This window comes from Macrobrachium nipponense, chromosome 17 (assembly GCF_015104395.2).
Source record: "Macrobrachium nipponense isolate FS-2020 chromosome 17, ASM1510439v2, whole genome shotgun sequence".
In the NCBI taxonomy this organism is placed as follows: Eukaryota; Metazoa; Arthropoda; class Malacostraca; order Decapoda; family Palaemonidae; genus Macrobrachium; species Macrobrachium nipponense.
Window position 1 is genome coordinate 44,470,708 of NC_087210.1, and position 18,173 is coordinate 44,488,880.

An 18,173-nucleotide genomic window follows, 5' to 3' on the forward strand; every position below is an offset into this window, starting at 1 on the left:
AGGAAGGATTCGAAAGCTTTGTAAAGGGTTTTTAAATTATACACGAACACGCAACATTTTTTAATATTGCGGACCTCTTAGAACAAAATTAAATAAATAAAAAATAGAAGCACAACCAACCTAGAGGTGAGGGAGCAAGGAACTAAATGGAAGGAAACCACCAAAGTACGAACTTAAGCTAGGTACAATTGACTCGCAGATGTGTGAGTGTTTAACGATGGTACACGCTGTTTTGAAAACAACTACTCTAGGACTTCTGAATCTTGAGGATTGACGGTATGACCGATGACACTAAAATCTTTGTTTTCAATGTAAGTTTTACACTGTTTTGAATGGTTCCTGAAATTGGAGTTCTCTGGGTTCGAGATTGTGCTACCTGTACGGAAACTGACTCCCCTATGTGAATCAATGCACATCTTAAGATGCCTGCTGGTGGATCCCACGTAAATCCCTGAAATACATCTAGGGCAAGTATATTTATAGATGATACCTTTCCATAAATCCATAACCTAACCTTTCAAAAAAGATTTACACAAATTATTCATGACCATTTCCCAGCCATAGCAGTCAAATTTATTCCAAAAAATCCTTTTAATATAGGCTCCTTAATTAAGATAAAATTCTAGCTATGTCCTTACATGCGAAATTTTGTGATTGGATTATTAAATAAAGTAGCCTTCATGGAAGTGAAGTGTTGATGTTGAATGCGAAGGAAAGAAAAGAAGTAGAAGCTGTTATGATGTTAGCACATCTGGTGGTAAGACGCAAGCTGTGTGGTATAAAGGATGGCGCAGGTGGAAGGATGGATCGTTTTTCGACATATTTCTAAGTGTTAAGAAGTGTTAAGAAAAAGGAGGGGGGAGAAAATTTTCAAGTGCTCGATAGCTGATAGGGAAAGGTAATAGAAAGGAAGGGCCTTAATATTTAGAGGTGCAACAATGAAAGCTAGATAGAAATGAATGGCACTTTATGCATAAGGATGTTTGATGGGCTGCTTATAATATAGCTTTTGGGCAGGTGTATACGAGAGCCAGCGTTTTGGAAGTTTTCTGCTGACGGGCTCTTCCCCTGTACAGAAATTAAAGTATGAATATAGCAATGATCATGATCTTGTTTTACTGTTAAGCTATGGTCTCATGGAGACCATATCTTAACAGTGTGTGTGTGTATATATATATATATATATATATATATATATATATATATATATATATATATATATACACTATATACTATATATATACCGTATTAAAACAGGAGGATCCACAGGAATACTCTTGTTTAGCCAGACGAAATATATTTATAGAAATATATTTCGTCTTGCTAAACAAGCGTATTCCTGTGGATCTTTCTATTGATAATTTAGAAGCACGGTGTGTTGTTTTTATATTTCGTCATATATACGTGTATATATTATATATATATATATATATATATATATATATATATATATATATATATATATATATATATATATATATATATGTGTGTGTGTGTGTGTGTGTGTGTGTGTGTTTGTTTTAAATTTTAATATGTATCCATCAATTCTTGTGTTTGTAGGTGTTTCTGTGTCTTTTCAAAGTTAATTTGGTAGGAATATATGTGAATAAATGAACATGAATACTTTGAATAGTGCGTGTCTTCTGTATATATGTGTCTCTGGGTTCATAATATTCCATCGTTTCAATAGTATCTTTAAAAAAACACAAATGAAAGCTAGATTGAACTTTGTTATGACGGCAGCCTTGCCTCTTAATCCTGTTAAACAAAAGCTGACTGACATTTTGACTCATTTCCCTCGTGACTTCGGGGGAGAGTTCAGGGTCAGGCTGTGACCCCGCTGTGATCATGTCCAGATGGGTCGTGTGCCTCAGCCTCTCCGTTTCGTTTGTTTACCCTCATGCTTATTCATTACGTTGTATATTTTTATTTATTTATTTATGCCTTCATCTTCTTTTTATGCAAATTTATTTATCAAGTGGTTTATTATTGTTTGCATACTTATTAAAAGTTGGGTATTACTGGTACATGAATTCGTTTATATGTTATTTGTTTTTTATTATATTCTTTGTCAGAGGCTTCACTTTCTTCATATATATAGCCCTTCTATTCTTTGGACGTTGTCTTAATAAGTCATTGACCTCTTTGGCGTATTGCACAATGAAGGCAGCAGCAGCAACAAACGCACTAGTAATAATAATAATAATAATAATAATAATAATAATAATAATAATAATAATAATAATAATAATATGGTCATGAAGACAATGAAAGCAAAACAAAAATAACATTATCAACTTACATTTTCAATTTCAGAGGATGAATTTATGTATATATGTATGCTTAGTATATATTCAGAGGCTCGACAGCATCACAAGTGATAGGTGATAGAAGTTTTTAGTTGCCCCCAAACAAAAACATTTATTGATCTTCAGAAGAGCTAGTGGGACTGTCCTCTTTCCATTTAAACTACTTTTCATTCCCCTTATTCTTATCAGCCGAAACACGACATTTAGTCTGCCAGAGTAAAAAATATATCCGAGATGAACAATTATTCGTATTTAGCGATGATACTCAGATATTCCAAAATCTAAACACGAGTTGAGTGTACTGACTGACAGTTGGGGGATTCTCATCACATCTTTGGCATTATTGCGGTCTCATTTCCTTCGCTCAGTTGAACATTATAAATGAGATAAATCCGTAAGTAGTGGTTCGACACCAGACGACTGGGGAAAGGAAGGTTAGTTTTATGAGGTGAATTACGACACAAGTGACCTACAGTCTGACTACAAAAGGTCACTAGAGCCGAAGCCGAAGAGGGCTTCCTTCTGGCGGAGTACAGGGAGGGCACTTGACGAAACTGTAAATAACTAAATTATTTCTCTCCCGAGAGACCATGAATGAACCTCGCCCATGAGTCATAGTCTCAAGTCCAACCAGATTACGATTTGGTCACAGAAACATTTCCCTAATGTGCTTAAACGATGATCGTTTTGTGCCAGTAGGAGACCGGTTTCGAATTCGCACTTGCTTGACGTCACCAGGGACTTCTTTTTGCTTTCGGTACAAGTGTGCTATGACGTCAGTGCATTTGTTCGTTTTGACTTGTTTCTTTTTTAGTTTAAGAATGAGGTTTGAAATGCTTACTTTCAGGTATTCTCAATTATTAGAGATATAATATGATTAGTTGACGTCATTTGGTTATGTTCATATTGTTGAAGAATTCATTCGCTAGTGTTAGCCACTTCCATTTTCTATGCTTAGATAGATTTTATGCACTGCATGTGAAGGTTAAAGAGAAATATCTACCGACTCACTAAAATGTTCTGGTTCCCAGAGAACGCTCATTTTTCAAATTCCTTTGCCAATGTCATTTAGTGAAAACATTTGAAAGTAGACAGATGTTTTGGAAATTTAGTTCCAGTAGGAAGAGAAGAGCACAAGTTAAACACCACCACATTTTATTTGCGACGCGTTTCATTGTTTCTTCATAACAATATTTTCAAGCTTGAAAGAGACAGTGCAGTATTTTGATAGTTAAAAGATTATACAATCGTTATTGTCTGATAAAGCTGACTAAAAGTGACAAAAATAGAGATAATTGATAAAACCTTTAAAATGATTTACAATAGCATATAAACTACTTAGCGGGTAAACCAGAAATTGAACAGATTACATTATAGATGAATTATTGAATAATTTATATTAAAAGCAAAGGATAAAATGAATTATTGTCGAGGTTAAGATCGGGTTTCCTAAAAAAATATTTTTATCAACTCAGAGATTCTCAATAATGATTCTTCATTAAAAGTACCAAGAACACTAAAACTTTGTAATCTTCTACCCGTATTACAATCCTGTTTATGCTGTAAAAGCGGTGATCTGGCCAGCTTGACCAGCAAGCAACCAGTACGAGGAGAAATGCCATAAAGTTCGGAAGATCTTGTCGGGACTGACCTCTCAGACTGGCCAATATAATATGGGGGGCGCTACAGGTGTCACACTTGTAAATAAAGTAGGTGATGCCAGACAAAAGGTTTGAAGGTAGTATATCGTTATGGTTTAATAACGCTTAAATAGTACAGTGGTGGTAAATATTCACTAGGGGTAATGTGTGGAGAAAGCTATGCTTAAACATATTTTTTTAGTTCTCTAGTAACGTATTTAGAACATTGATCCTTATACATGGCAGTTTAGAATACATAGTCAGTATATGAACCCTTGGTATATCTATTTTACTATTACCAGTCTTGGAAGTACTACGTTCTTTAACTTCAAAATAAATAACATAAAAATACTTTAATACATAGAGCATATTCTCTTTGCAGCTCCTGACAGACATTGGACTCAGAAATAAAATTTCTTTTAAACTATTAAAAATGAATACTTATCCTGATAACTTAATATGTAAAGAAATGAAAAAGTTTCTCAATAAATCTCTTAGTATAAATAGCAAAATAGATATACCAAGGGTTGATAAAATGACTATGTATTCTAAAATGCCATATATAAGGATTCATGTTCTGTGGGCGTAAGAGAGAATTAAAAAATTTTTTAGTTTAGCTTTCCCCACCTTAACCCCGAGTTAATATTTACCACCAACCGTACTCTTCAAGAGTTATTAAACCAAAAGGATAAATGATCGTATACCAAATCACACATCTCTGTACATAATAGTAGTCATCAGTAGTGACTTTCTAACATGAAGGACCGTTATTTTGTCGCTGTGTTGCATATGTGTTGTTCAAACATTTTATATGAGAATGATGACAGACTGGAATAATAATATGCGTAACTAAGACTATTTGTGAGAAATAAGTCCAACAACCCTTAAGCACTTAACGGTGTGTCTTTTATATCTTAGCAGGGACTTCCAGTGTAATGCTTAATCAGTTTTATTCTTTGTCTTTCTTCTCGGTCATGGTTACTGTTTACCTAAAGTATAATCGTATTAGTAATCCTTATTGTCAGCCTGAATTCAAGTCTTGTTATTTTCTGTTTTTGCTAATAACGATATAGCGTTCTTTATTTATTTATGTATTTTTTTCTTTGCATTTGATAGATGATTAGTGACAGTAAATCCAATTATGACTCGAATCAGTAGTGATGCATAAATGAAGAGTTACTGAAGTTATGCTGAGAGACAGATTGAATATATGAGCAGTCGTCGCAAAAATAAATGAGCAGTCGTCGCAAAGTGTTCAAATAAAACTAAGGGCAGCAATGACTATGACTCATGTCAGTTCATGTTCAGAGAAGCACCGTCAGGGTATCATGAAATGGTAGTAGTAGTAGTAGTAGTAATAGTAGATGTAGTAAACATTTCCATTTGGAGTATCAAATTAATGCAAACTCTCTCTCTCGCTCTCTCTCTCTCTCTCTCTCTCTCTCTCTCTCTCTCTCTCTCTCTCTCTCTCTTCGTGGATGAGTCATCGTAACAATTTCATCCACATGAACTGTAATCATAATAAAATATAAGTTTTTTTTGTATATTCTCTGGTCCAATGTGCATCTTTGTCCACAGCATTTGAACAAGTCGTATTCTGGCGGTGACGGGAGACGCCCGAGCTTCCCATCCTACTGGCTAGCACGTAATTGGAACAGGATTCTTATGATGACATCATAGGTTACCCAGTGACGTCAGTTAGATAATTTGGCGAGAAGTTAACTGCCTCGATCATCACTTTTCGATACGGTGTAAGCCTTGCGCTTTTCTCTTCTCTTAAGCAGAGCTTTGTTTGTTTCCTTTAATCACTCGTGCTACTTTGAATACGCGAATTTCTGATTTTTTAAACCTTGATGAACGAAAGGCTATTTTTGGCTGTCAACACTTGTTTTCTTTTATATTCTATTTTTAATCTGGATATTTTGTGCCAGTATAAGTAATTTTTCAATTCTCAGGGTTTTTCTGGTTTCTTTTATTTTTATATATATCCGTCTTTCATATCTTCTATATAACGAACTGGCAACATTTCGACCCTCTGTCTTGGTACTATCAACCTCGTACTTACCCGTCCCATAATCCGTTACATTAATGAATGTATACTCGTCTATATATATATATATATATATATATATATATATATATATATATATATATATATATATATACAGAATGCAGTCAGTATTCAGCGATAGAATAAGAAATTATTTCTGTTTAATTGTAATGGTCCGGTGCGGTATTTAAGCATTTCACGTTTCCAACTTTTTCAGTGTCTTGATTTATTTTTAGAAATGACACCAATTCGTGAAACATAAATAAAAGGAAACAAAACAGACTTATATTTATTTTAATTATTAATAGCCGGTATAATAACTGATTAATCATTTTTTTTTATTTGGCTATTGACAAAGTGGATCACTGGGTTTAAATTTTCGTTGTTTTTCATGTTATCACATTATGCTTCATTTCGTTTTACACACACACACACACACACACACACACACACACACACACATATATATATATATATATGTGTGTGTGTGTATGTATGAATGTATGTATGTATATGTGTGTGTGTGTATATATATATATATATATATATATATATATATATAAATGAACCTTTTCGGTTAGAATTAAATATCAGCAACAAGTAAGCTTTTTTAACGATAGCAACTTGTCCTTGAGAGATTTAGACTTACAAGGAAAAAAAAAAAGGGAGTGACCCGTGTGCAGTCAATTACAACTTGTAAATCTTGCGAAGAAAGTCTGAAAGGTATTGCAGCAATCATTTGAGTCTTGTCCGTCTGTCTGTCTGTCAGCTCTTTTTGCCTTGCACACACTGCCCTCACCACATTTTACTGATATATATTACATAGCATTGAGAAAGATCGAGTTCACAGGTGTCTGAGCAGCTGTCTGTTACTGTGGTAAAAATAGGAGTGCGGGAACCGCTCCCGGTTTTTCGGAAGGCTGTTCTCAGTCTCTTTGTGGTAGGTAGATTTACCTGTCGAAAATGGAAAAAAGGAAACTAAAAAGTTCATACGTATGAATTTAGATCAAAATAGTTGGATGATCAGTAATAGATGTGCTGGGAAGTTTATTGCAATAAAATTAGAGTGCTCTTCGTGGTAACCAGGACCCACTTATCCTAGTGGTAAAATACCAAGCATTATAATTTGTTGTATTGTAAGCTTCTGTGAGAGAACGAGGCCGAGGACACAAACGCGATGACACCATCGTCTTCTTGGAAAAGCAACTTCCAGCGGATATAACTTGTTGTCCAGCACTCAGACACGTGATTAAACAGAGGTAAAGTTCACCGGACTTGAAACATCTGTCGAAAGAGATATTGACGAGCTCGCAGAGATTTTGGATGAGTCACGTTTAATAGAGTGCGCATGGGCTGGGGTTCATCAGGCACCCCTGAGAATCAGGAGAAGAGAATCAGTCGCCCTCTCGAATAACAAGAATCGAATCATAATCGATTGGGAAATGAAGAGTCGAACTGCTGCTTTATCGATGGGGAATTGCGAATTAAGTCTCTCTCTCTCTCTCTCTCTCTCTCTCTCTCTCTCTCTCTCTCTCTCTCTCTCTCTCTCTCTCACTCAATGTTTACCTTTAGATAAGAGTTGTCTTAAGCTATATTTACAATTTTTACAGAGGGACTGTCGTTGCCCTTCAGCCATACTTATCCTTTCAGTCATAGTATTTTGTCCATCAAATATTCGAGAAGACTTCCTATTGTAACTTTTATTTTGTACTTTATTTATTTTTTTTTAGGGTCTGGGGCTCGGAATTATTGCATCTACGAGACACTCCTCCAACATAGCTTTAATTTTACAACAGTGAAGTTGTAAATTGTCCTTAACTGACGAGATCCCTCCTAATTATTAGTATCAGTCCTACGTATCCAAATATAAATTAGATAGCTTTACCGGTGCAAAAAAGTAGCACCACTGCTTACTAGCCTCAATATAGTATTTGTGTTATATATGATTCTATAATTGTTGTTATAACGTCCTGAAAAAAAGGCCATCCTGGGGAACCGAGAGCAGATCCAAGTACCTGATCCTCCATCTCTGAAAATTATGATAAGTTGCGAGCTTTTTTCTTTAGTTGATGATGGATGATTATGTAATAATCGATAATTTGCCGAAGGGTTATGTTACGACGTCGGCACATAATATCTTTAGGTATCATTATTTGCATTACATACAGTGCACCTGGTTGCATTTTTAGTGTATGTAGACCTTATTAAGATAATAATCTTTGCGTCTGTGGGACTGTTAGTTCCATTGTAGCCCCTTCGAGCTTTTTATGTGATGCAAAAGGTCAATTTTTTTGTATGAAAACATCGCTCCAGTAAGAGATATAATTACGACTGATCTCATTTATATTAAAGGGTGTTGGATTGTGAGGCAAGTAATGAATTAGAATTTACTTGTACTTACGCATGACGAATTCTGAATGTTGAAGCAATGTTAGTTAATAGCAGTTATTTTTTCCTTCCTCCGTTCCTTCATTCTCTTTATCTCCCCGTCTGAACCTAGATCTCAGGTTCCTAGTGCTTTAAACTCTGAGGTTCTGATCAAATTGGTAGACACTGCCATCCCTATGGAACGGTTGAGAGAATATGCGTGTAGCTTTTTAGAAAGTACGCTCTGCACTTGGCATGGAGAGTGTGGAAAGGAAGTGTTTCTCTGAAAGGGAAAGGATTCAGAGTACAAGTGTGTTAGATTTGTAGGAAAAATGTAATTCCTAAGATTAACAATTTAGAGCTACAACAGGGATATAGATAGCTTGGCTATAAATAACATTGATTACTGTGGTACGTTATAATATGGTTACATTAATAGAATTAATTTTATTGTATTCATGAACTTGATTTTGATGTCAATAATATTCTTACAATATACATCTGCCTCAACATTATTGTTAAGAATATTAATTTAATGTCGACATGGAAGATATTTAACTTGGGAGGGAAAAACTTTTTTAAAAGGTAATTTATTGACATTGTAACTAACAGCAGAACTGCTTACCTGAGATACGGATAAATTCTATTTTTAATTCATTTAGGTTAATAAATAAAACTATCATCCTTGAACAAGCATAGAATGAAGACAAAAATACTGAATGGCAATGGATTAATGTGACTTTTCTTAGCAACATTCACTTCAGGATGTGACGTCTTTGCCTACACGAGTTAGGGTAAAAGAAACTCCTTCCTTAGCCTTAGCAGGTTACTCTTTTAGAAGAAGGACTCTCTGAAATCAAACCAGCTGGGAGAAGGGACCCTTTACCCTTCTAAGAGGTTATTCTAAATACAATCCTTGTTCTCCAACCTTGGACGGTGCCATAGCCATTGTTCCATGACCTTCCATGATCTTGGGTTTGAGATCGTTTGCTTTCGAAGGTACGTACAATCAGTCATGTTTCCTCTTTTTGTTTTTGTTCACTTTGGTGTTTTTTCAAAAAGAGTGTAGGACAAGCTGATGAGAAAGCGACAGTTGCTTGTTGGATTATCAGGAAGTGCCTTCGTCTTTACCTGATCTTTTCCTTCTTAGGCTTTTGTATTTCTAAATCCATTCTGACTGTCCTCCCGCAGATGTTGCGGCAAACCTGGCGGATTTCATTTGCCCTACAAATATTATTGTTGTTGATGTCATTATTATTGTTTATTGGTCTATTGGTTTTTACAGTGTTGCCGTTGTTATGAGTGTTTAATAGTTTTGCTACTGATTTTATGTTGTTGATTTTAGTTCTTTTGGGAGACACTAGCTGAGCAGTGGGACTGTTACTCATTATAGTAAGAAAAATTGCAAAGTACCTCACGTAAATATTGGGACTTAAGGTAAAATTTTCTTGTTCTCTAGAGTCGTGCCCATAACTACAATTTGATGTTTTTTTTTTATCTGAGACACTCGTAAGTAGTAACAAGTCACAGGTTGAGTTTTTAATCCTAAGGTTTGATGGCCCTGACTTTATTTAACGTCGTAACATCCCACATGCACAAATTATGGCTGTAACCACTAAGTCTGGATGACCTATTTATCATCATAAAAATTCATAGTGTAGTTGCAATTAAGTTCTTTATGAAAGTTTCAGTAAATTCTTCAATTTTTATGTATTTGCTGTTTACCACAATCCAAGTATCAACGATTTCTTATATGACACTCTTGAAAAGGATTAGTATGGCTCAGTCACATGATTCAAATGCTTCATTCCTTTATTTGTGGAGACTGTAATGCAAAGCACCCCGTGGCTAAATTCAAATTCCACAGATCAACATGGCTGGTCTGCTCTTGAGTGCTGTGTATCCTCCGATTTTGTCCAGTTAATTGAGGAACCCACGCATATTTCTGGTAATAGATTAGACCTCATATTCACAGATGTTCCAGGTATGTCTTTTTTTTTTTTTTTTTTTTTTTCTGTTTGGTCTTCCCCTTGATGACTTGCTTGGGGAAGTTTCTTGTGGAAATATAGTGGCTGGTCCCTCTGGATTGCTGTCGGATTCTGTATTGGTTTTCTGCTGGGTGTGACGTGGTGCTGCTGCTGCTGTTGGCTGTGTGGGATCTACCGCTTTGTGGGCCATGTGCACTTCGTTGACCAGAGTCAGAAATTCTTCTATGGGTATGGTGGAGGTTTTGGGGCATGGCTACTAGTGTTTGGTGGGGTAGTTTTGTGAGGAGTACCTCCCTGACAAGGTCCAAGGTATCTTATGTTTGCTGACCGCCACGCCGTCGTAGCTGCTTATAGACATGCGACAATCGCTCATCTCCTTTGGGTGCCCGACATGGTTGAGGAACTTCCTGGCTTTCTTGGCGGATGGCATGCTGAAAGATGACTTCAGCTGGTCCTTCAGTAGTTCATGGGTGACGGGGGTGTGCAGTTCCTCGAGCCATCCTGCTATTTGCGCGAAGACGTCGTCCGGTAGGAATTTAAGGACGGCGTCTGCTCTGGGAATTGCCATGCCTCTGGGTTGTGGTGCGTGAACAAAGGTAGGAGTATGGAGGCGGCAGCGAGGTTCTCGCTGGTAAGGCTGGTATTGTCGGCGCTGGCATGGTCGGGTATCTCCGCAGGTCACCAGTGTAACGAAGGGTGCGAGTAAGGGTCGGAGTTCACAGCTTACTAATTCAGTCATAGAACAAACACACAGGTCAAGGGCTTGTGTGAGCGGAAATGTAGCGCCTGACATAGGGCAGGTGGGAACCGGGATTAAGTACAAACATTTCTGTTTTTTAACAGGTAGAAATATACATATAAAATGGTACAGGATAAAGGACTGAAGTTCATATACAAAGCTGGTAGTGAAGTTCATATACAAAGCTGGTAGTGCAAGGCGTACGATGATAACAATACATAGAACACGACAATAATAATAACGAAGATATATGTACACCAGTTGTATGAGAGATGCTGTGTTTCTTTCGTCCTCTTCGTTGTCGTAGGATGAAGGCGTGAGTGGGACTCACGTGTGGATCCTACAGTGCAAACAGAAAATATAAGAGGCTCAGTACCAGTGTCAGTTCATATTCCTCATTCTGTAAAACGGTGAACATGAACGCATCAGGACTTCATCTGCCTATTATTTGCATTTGAGCTGATATTTTGCTTTTATCTTCTCAGTTTAGTAAAACACAATCAAATACACTTTTAATGGTTTGCTTTACAATTAACGCAGTTTTATATCCAATTGTTGGGATGTTGTTGCATTATCCACGTCAAGAACCTTTTATCAAACGCACAGGAAGAACACTGTTAAGTAAAATGCTTTATGTAGAACAATTGAGAAAATATGACCCAATCATTTTTTTGCATTTCCTTCTGATATTATTCAATCAGTTTCTGTGTTCCTCTAAAAAGAATTAAAGAAAGCTAAGAGAATAAAGGCCGAGTATTCGATAGCTTCCTGGCCACGAAGACAGGCACATATAAATCCCAAGCATTGCGGTTAAACGATACTGTATATGTATCTGGTAAAAAGTGACCGGTAGAGTCTACATATATATTGCAGCCCAAAAACAGCAATTAATATGATGACGAAGGTGGTTTTGTTCCAGCTCTAGTAAATTTATCTGCATAAGCCCAACACAGGGCTCCGTACTGAAAAAATCTCGGCGAACTCTGACTAATGACATAGAGTAATAAAATGAAGAAATCACGTGATGAATATCGTCTGATGTCGGAACACTAACACCAAAGCATAACAAACCTAAATTTGAAATAAATATGATTAATTATCTGATGCTGATTAAAAGCGCATAAGGTTATTGAATACAGACTTGCGAGGTGCTTTTCACAGAGAGAGAGAGAGAGAGAGAGAGAGAGAGAGAGAGAGAGAGAGAGAGAGAGAGAGAGAGAGAGAATGGAAGTCGTAGAATCAAACATGTAAACACTTGATTGCTAAGTGTAATTCCTTTTCTTTTCCTTTATTGTCTTCTGATATAATCAAATAAGCAGCATACTGTGCACAGACCCATTTTTTATGAGAGCATGGAGACATATTTCCTTATTTTTGTTCCTCAAATGTAAAAAAGTTATGTTGACTCTTCCTTTATCCTCCAGTGGGGTATACTTGAAATATAGATAAAATTAATCGATTGACTGAAGTAATATTGAACCAGCGTTAACAGCAACGTTATCTTATTTTTGACCCGATATCCACAAATTCATGAAAATGAATGTTGTTGAATAATAGAATTTCTCCTATACAAACCTGTATTTATGCATTCCGCAAAAAATGTAAGCACCAGAGAGAGAGAGAGAGAGAGAGAGAGAGAGAGAGAGAGAGAGAGAGAGAGAGAGAGAGATTCCAAATGAACACCCTGTATTCGCTAACGATCCGCCTGAAACATAGACACCGTTCCATACGCTCGAAATAAACTGCCCTAAATTTCGGGTTTGGACCGACAACGCCATCGACTCGTCCTTGTCAAGATCTGTCAGCCTCAGATCAGAGTTGTGTTGTCGGGTTCCATCATCACATTACCTTGGCTGAGATAATAGGATGCCGAAGGAGGTTGAAGTCATACACTCTCCCTCTGAGGATGAGGAGAGATGTCACTTAGACTATGAGGGATGGCATTCCGAGTGAGGAACCAAGATTAGATTTCTTATAGCATCTAGAAATACTGAAGTTTGGCTGAACAGTATAAACTTGCATTGTTAGACTACCAAATTTGAATTGAATATAGAATTCAGGCCACTGGGACCTATGCGGTTATTCAGCGCTGAAACTTAAATTGACAGTAAAAGGCTAGAAAGGTGTAGCAGAAGGAAAATCTCGCTGTTGCATTATGAATCAATCCTTAGGAGAGGGTGGAAAGTAAGATGGAATAAAGAGAATATGAATGTAGCTACAGTAAAAGGAATGAAAGGTGTTGCAGCTAGGGGCCGAAGGCACGCTGCAAAGAACCTGAAGTAATGCTAACAGTGCACCGGAAGAGGTGCACTGATGGCGCGACCTCCCTATGGTTGACTACTATAATGGTTATGGTGTTTTATTTCACATAGCTGAGAGATTATTAGCGCTACATTGAGGGACCTATCCCGTGCCACGAGTCTCGTAACTCGTATTACCTAACTACTAATTTTTCTGAGCTATGGGGAAATTTACCTGCATTCTTCGTAAACATAAAATAAAACAAGGAAAGATCGTGGCGATCAAGGCTAAGGTAAGGTGCACCTGTGCACAAATATCAAGTAGGAATGTTTGTTGGTCATTCATTTAATTAAAGGTCAGTTGATCTGTTAACTGTAGTAGATATGTCAAGGTACTGATGTAAGTTCAACTCAGACATGAGTAAGATGACGACGAACATGGTTCTGGTTAGAAGAAATAGTATGTGTGTATATATATATATATATATATATATATATATATATATATATACATATATATATATATATTGTCATAAGCAAACGTGTCACCTAATTACAAGCAAATTCACTAATCCTAAAGGATCACATAGGTACATGAAATATGGCTCAAGAACTTAAAACTAGCAACATTGATCAACACTAAATGATGGAGCACTGTAAACAAGTGTAAGTTCCTACTGGAACCTCAAGAATGATATCCCAAGATTGGCACTGGCAGAACACGTTGAGTGGCACTACAGTGGGAGGCACACAACTGGCCGGTCTACATGAATCAGCAAAGCAGTCAGAGTTGTAACAAAAATATGATGGTAAACTTACATAAAGTGGTAAAATGCAAAGTGAGACTTCTACAAAATACTTGATTCGTAAATACTTCGGGATTATGTTAATGCAAGGTATATTACTTTAAGCAAAGTGGAGCACACTAGTATCACTTAGTTCACAAGGAATTCATGGTTACTTAAATACACATGGGTTTCTGACGATGAAGACAGGAATGCTAAGGAGAATACCAAGGAGTGGGAATATGAAAAACAGTTGGAACAGGGTATGAGTTCTAGGAACAGTAGAGGAAGGGCAGACAGAACAACTTCCAAGTTCAATTACCTTAGTCCATTGACAATACTGGTGTAGTCGGCAGAGGGACTTAGGTCACTTGCAGGGCTGCACCAATGAAGCAAAAGGAAGATGCTACTCACTAGGCACTGCCTTAAGGAACATCAAGGACAGGAGCTTTGGTAGAGCTGTCAGGGTGGACGTCTGGGAGGAGTCTGGTCTGCAGATAGTGCAGTCGTAGGGGAGAATAGCCAGGTTTGGCATCTAGACACAGGACAGAGATAGCGGCGGGCCGAGTCCTCAGGCATGACACTGCTTCAGGACAGGATAGTACCACAGTAACTGGCTACGGTGGAATTGCTATATGGTGGGCGAGATCAGGCCATATTTACACCCAGTTTTGGGAAATCTGGAAGGATCCTGTCCAAACTGGATATGTCTCTCCCAAAACTGGATTGAACTCCTCAAACTGGATAGGTCATCTGGGATCCTTTCATCTCTGCCACTGATCCTTCGCTGGTACCAGAAAGAGGTCTTTGGACGCTGGCAGAGAAGGTGTGGAAAAAGAAGAACAATTGTGCTAGCTTGAGTCGAAAGGCTTGTGTCAGCTAGATCGGGAACAAAAGAATACAATGATAAAGGGGGCTTTGGTCCCTTAAATATCGTTGACCCTTTTTGGTATTCAGCATATGGCTGGTAGCTGGGTATAACAAGATGACAAGCGATAAATTACATTTGACATGTCGTTAAAGTGAAATTAGAAATGTTTTCCATCTATGAGCCATTGTTTGGCCACAAAAGGAAAAGAAGCCAAGTCAAAATATTCTCATGGCTTTCCAAAAAATCAAAACAAGAAGGTTTCCCTCCTATTCAAATTCTCCCTTATTCTCAAAGTTCCCTTGCATTACTCCCTTAGTTATTCTTAAGTTCTTTTAAGTACAATATATATATATATATATATATATATATATATATATATATGGACAGACTTTTCTTTTCTATAAACACAAAGCTCTTCTCTAACAGACGGCTCGAGAGAAAAATACAAGGCATAGTTTCCCCAATATATATTTTTTAACTGCTGAAACATGGATGAAGCTCAACTGCAAAGAACTTCAACACAGTTAGACACTTCAAATACCCAAACGAAAGCTCATCAGCATTGCACCGAAGATCCTATGCATAGTGTGCCGCATGATTCAATTTTGCATAATCTTAAGGGACTCTTTCCACTACGGTGTATTTCATCCAAGTCCATTTTTATGTATTCATCATTGCCTTGTGCAGCATCTCATTTCTTTCTTAGACTCAATTAATTTTATTATATTTATTGCCATTTTAAATGTACAGTATGATATGCAGGAAAAAAATTTAACAAATGGAAGGGAGGGAGATTGTAAGAATTGTGGAAAACAGAAGCCAAGAGAGAATGCCTGTGGTTGACGGCCAAGGGAAAGGCTGCAACCTAGTCGAGTAATCCGTGCATTATGGATCCATTCCCGATAGAGTATGCTGTTGATCACTAGTGGAAAACATAATTCATTTCAAACTGTTTAGAGAGCTGAATGTCAGTGTACCATAGGAAATCAGATGTGGGCCGTTATTTTTTATCATAATTTTCAAGGAATGTATTTGTGGTTATCTTTCAGCATCACGTTTTATATTTTACTCGAGAAAATTGTACCATACGCCTGCCCCTCCCCCCCCCCCCCTTTTTTTTTTATTAATATATGTAACGCGTTCAGTTTTCTGTAAAAGAAAAGTATTGAGATGGCTTTGTCAGTCCGTCCTAAGATCTTAAAAGCTACTGGGGCTAGAGGGCTGCAAATTTATATGTTGATCATCTACCCTCCAATCATCAAACTTTGCAAATTGAAGCCCTTTAGCTTCAGAAGTTTTTATTTTATTTAAGGTTAAGCTTAGCCATGGATTGTGCTCCTGGCAGCACTTTCCGGAAGCGTCGCCGGCGCACCTTCACTTGACCGAAAGTTTCTTACAGTATTATTCTCTGTGCAAAAAACTCGATAGCACCGAAGAAACTTCGGCGCATTTTTTACTTGTTAGATTTGAATTCGATGAGGAATTATGGTGATAGAGCCAGCAGCGAATCTTCTCATGGTTGCATGTCAGTAATTATTACTGCACTTTTGCTAGTTTCGAAGACAGAATTTGAAATTGGTAGAATAATAGGATAATGGTGTAGGAACTAAAGTTGAAACGCCACTGATGTTACTGTAGATTCCCCTTCCTAGTCCTTCTTACAAGGTAAAAACGCATATATCTTTTACAGTACAATCCAGAAGAAAACCACGACAGATTACGTTCATTTTTTTTTATCAGTATACCCAAGTTTAGGTCTATTGTCCATATGTAAGATTTCCATCTTTCCAGCAAATTTATACTAATATTTAAAGTATGAAATTGTCTTAAGAATGAAATTATCCTAGGTTTTAATCAGTAATAGATATTACCAAGTTCTGTGTATTAGATAATCGTTGCACGTACTCAACAAGTAGACTGATCTGCAGTAAATGCCATAAGGAGAGCAGAACAGGGAGTGTCATCCATAATGGATTATGATCTGACTTACGGTGTGACGGGCCGAGTACGAGCTTGGTGTCCATCACATCCTAAGCTTGAAGACATGAATGATTCATGCACCGCGCGCCTCGGAACATCCGTGATTCATAATTAGTTTTGCCTCACTGGTTATTAGATTGGTGAACGTGGCCGCTAGTTATATTGCGTCTTTCAACTGTCCTTTCGCGGTGGTGCTCATTCACATTCTTGGAGCACAAGAAAACAACGAGATGGGATCGTTTGGATGCGTGCGGCTGTCAAGCATATTCGTGTCGTTGGCCAACACAGCTGTCAAAGACAAGACGACATGCCCAGGCGATCTGTTATAACATCAAATGGAGCGTGAGTGGAACGCAAGGTGGCTGTGCAGCGCAAATATTAATTTGTTGGAAAATGCCTTCCCTCTCGAACGACGTTTCCGAATTACCATCGCACGCAGAAGACAGATAAACACACTGGCACGATGACTCTCTTTCAGGTGGGGTGTCTCAGTTTGTGATAATTCCATGTCACAGAAATTCACGGCACTGATATGAAAGAAGTGAATTTCACCCAAATTGGTGTGTTGCCGTCTTTGTTGATTCCTTGAGGAACTTGAGTCGTGGAGACTGAAGAATGTGGAAATTAATTCAGAATTTCTGCGTATGAATGAAATTTTATACTCATAATCTGTTTTGGTAATTTCATTACTAGAAATTAGGATAAATTGATTAATGGTACATTAGGTAAAAAAAAAATCTTTCGTTATCTTTGTGGAAAGAGTGTAGTTGTTATTAGTAGTTCATCGCTCAAGCATCTTTAACTGTGAAACCTTGTATAGTGAATTTGCAGTGAAAAAGTGGAGTGCTTCGAGGGGATGTTGTTAGCTTTGCTCTTTGCCCTTCGTCGTGGTTGGAGATAAAAGAGAATGTTTAAACTGGACTAAAGACGGGAACTGAGCGGACTTAACTTATACTCATGGTTTTGTCATATAATCAGGACAACACCAGCAGATTTGCAAATCTTGCGTAAATCTAAAAAAAAAAAAAAAAAAAAAAAAAAAAACATATTGATGCAGACAAAATAAGCACAAACAATAGGAGGAATAAATGAGCATGTCTTTCGAATATTTGAAAACAATGATAACCAAACAAAATTTTCTCGAGCTGGAACTTGCTGAAGACTAAAGTCATTTCCAGCACTGGGCAGGCTGAATTAGAGTCTG

At 37.3% G+C, this 18,173-nt stretch overlaps 1 long non-coding RNA gene across 1 annotated transcript in view; it reads right to left on the bottom strand.

Annotated features, from left to right (window-relative positions):
* The window catches only part of LOC135196206 (uncharacterized), a 311,142-nt gene that overhangs the window by 141,616 nt on the left and 151,353 nt on the right, over window positions 1-18,173 (bottom strand). The window lies entirely within an intron of this gene.